General features: G+C 42.3%; 1 pseudogene; it reads right to left on the reverse strand.

Moving 5' to 3' along the window:
• Positions 1-2,225: 2,225 nt before the first annotated feature.
• On the reverse strand, positions 2,226-2,343 carry LOC124719321 (annotated as a pseudogene).
• Between the last annotated feature and the right edge of the window lie 680 nt (positions 2,344-3,023).

A 3,023-nucleotide genomic window follows, 5' to 3' on the forward strand; every position in this document is an offset into this window, starting at 1 on the left:
GTGTGAATGATATAGTGCTTCAAGAAATGGTGCGTATTTTCCTTCTTCCAATCTCAGAATCAACTCGCACAGTCATACAAGAAGAATCTACAGTTTGAAATTGGAACTAAACCCCAGAGTATATGTCTTATTTTTTTCAATCGTGCAACTAAAAATAAGTGCATCTTAGATAGTCAGGGTTTGTCTGGGAATTCAACCAGGATGTTTAATAGCACTGGAAGCTTGTCGTTCACAGGTTAATGTATTAAGATGCTACGGATTTATCATAGTCATTTCTAAGTAAATAAGTTTTCAACCCGAGAACTGACTTATCGCGTGGTTCTGTTCCAGATGGTAAAACCCTGAGTGCCAAAAATAAACCTGGGACTTAGCCGGGAGTGGAAAAGTGACGCGGTTGGTTAAGCAGTAAGATTTTATTACAAGTTGACTAATAATTTATGACGCCCGAACAGCTGTAAACAATAGTCATCTGCCGCATGATCCGAGTGTAAGATTGAGTGGAACGGTAATAGGTGCAGACACTGTAAGATGTTAAATCTATAATAATTTTTTATATTGCGCCACGAAAAAGAAGAAATATGGCCGTCCGTCGTCATGTTGACGTGTTTCGTAAAAAAAAAAAAAAAAAAAAAAAATTAAAAAAAATAAAAATAATAGTTTTGTGTGACACATGTAATAGGTTTTATGTTACAAGAATAACTGTAGTTCTGAATTATATGAACGCATCATGCTGAGAAGACCTTCGCATACCCTCCCATCTTGACACAGGAACCGTGGCACCGACCTTCCTCCAATACCCTCTCTCACTGTTTCAGAACCTCAACTATAGCGAAATGAAGTAGTCAGACTCGAGTATTTTGGTAAGGATGATGGTATTGCGAAGGTGACGAGAGACATAGCACCAGATGAAGTGAACGAGCATCTATTAAAAGGAAAAAAAAGTCATGCACAGTCGCACCCCGAATCTGTTATCTGTTTTTAAATGGTTTGTTATCGGACATAATGACATAAATGTTGGCTGAGGAAAAATGGTTATACACGTACAAGGCATCAGTGGGTATGAAAATGATTAAAACTGTAGTTCTTTGCGTCAGGTATTCTTACCAAGCTTAGTTGGGTGTATATGGGGAGTAAACGGCGTCACATGTTGCGGGACCACAGTGAAGGTCACGGGGATGCCACGTACACGTGTGAGGCAACGCTATCAGCATCTGATTTATGGAATAACAGTGTCCCGATGTTGGAGTCCATCAGAAAGTGTGGGCAGGCATTCTCTTCCCCAGTGATCGCAGTACTGTGCAACAAGCGCAGTGTAGTCCTTTCACATCAGCAGTAGTGCGGCTATTAGCGATGGAGGGAACTCTGGTAGCGCAACTTTACATCATGGACATCCTGCGCCCTCGTGTGTTATTTCTCTTGCGACAAGATAGCGGTGCCATTTTTCAGCAGGACAATGCTCGTCCATACTTGCCCCTGGCGCTATGAACTGTCTGCATGATGTTGAGGTATTCTTGTGGTCAGCAACATTCATCGATGTGTGCCCTATAGAACTTGTGTGGACCACTCTGGAAGTCAACTCTGTCCCACAGACAGAGTTCATAATATCAAGGACTACTTTTGACAGTGGACTGGCTTCTCTCGGGGGTACAACGGCTTTATGGCACCCTTTACAACCAAGACCACAGGGGTGCAACGTCATACTGATAACTGATAAGACCGCTCATACTGCGAAGTAACGTGGTATTGCAGTCACTGAAAGAACGTCAGATAACCACTGAAACCTTGAACTTTCATTTGGTTTTCTCCTTTCTTAAATTTTTGTGTTACCCAGTGTAATTTGAACAAGAAATTTCCGGTTTTCACCTTCATCGTAGTCAGATCTGCAAGACAATAATAAAGATATAAAAATTGAAAGTGAAGTCATACACGTTACATGAAAATAAAATCTTGTAAAATACAGTCATGTCATACTAAACTATCCATGTGCTATTCATATACAATACTTAAATAAACTAAAATCCTCCCGAACAGGCAATGAAGGGCCAGCGGTAGCGACCGGCCGCCGTGTCATCCTCAGCCCATAGGTGTCACTGGATGCGGATATGGAGGGGCATGTGGTCAGCACACCGCTCTCCCGGCCGTATGTCAGTTTCCGGGACCGGAGCCGCTGCTTCTCAATCGAGTAGCTCCTCAGTTTGCCTCACAAGGGCTGAGTGCACCCCGCTTGCCAACAGCGCTCGGCAGACCGGATGGTCACCCATCCAAGTGCTAGCCCAGCCCGACAGCGCTTAACTTCGGTGATCTGACGGGAACCGGTGTTACCACTGCGCCAAGGCCGTTGGCATATATACAATACTTACTGACCTAAAATTTGAAAGTGTGTACATAATTATTTTTGGTCAAGTTAAACTACAAAATTCCGTTAAATTTGTCTGAAATCAGCGGTTTTTCACGTTTCAGATACATTTACGTCACAGAACTTGTAACACAAAAGACACCTATATTTCAGACTTTTAAAAATTCACTTTTACGGATTATCTTGAGAAAAATTCATATGCATATGCTTTTAAATATTGTTTCAGTATGTCAGTGCAAGATATTGACACAAATTGTTTATAGCCGAACAGAGAAACTAGTAGAAGCCGACCATACGGAAGATCAATTTGAGTTCTGGAGAAGTGCAGGAACACGCGAGGCTATGCAGAGCGTAAGGCCTAACGTAGACGGTAGGTCGAAGGAAGTCCAACCTACGCTTACAGTAGTTGTAGATATCGAGAAAGCCTTTGACAATGTTGACTGGACTGCAGTCATTGAAATTATGTGGGTAGCTGAGACCAAATACAGCAAGAGTAATGTTATTTACAACTTGTACAGAAACCAGTTCAAAATGGTTCAAATGGCTCTGAGCACTATGGGACTTAACTTCTGAGGTCATCAGTCCCCTATAACTTAAAACTACTTAAACCCAAGTAACCTAAGGACATCACACACATCCATGCCCGAGGCAGGATTCGCGGTCGCTC

Source organism: Schistocerca piceifrons, chromosome 10 (genome assembly GCF_021461385.2).
Source record: "Schistocerca piceifrons isolate TAMUIC-IGC-003096 chromosome 10, iqSchPice1.1, whole genome shotgun sequence".
NCBI classification, from domain to species: domain Eukaryota; kingdom Metazoa; phylum Arthropoda; class Insecta; order Orthoptera; family Acrididae; genus Schistocerca; species Schistocerca piceifrons.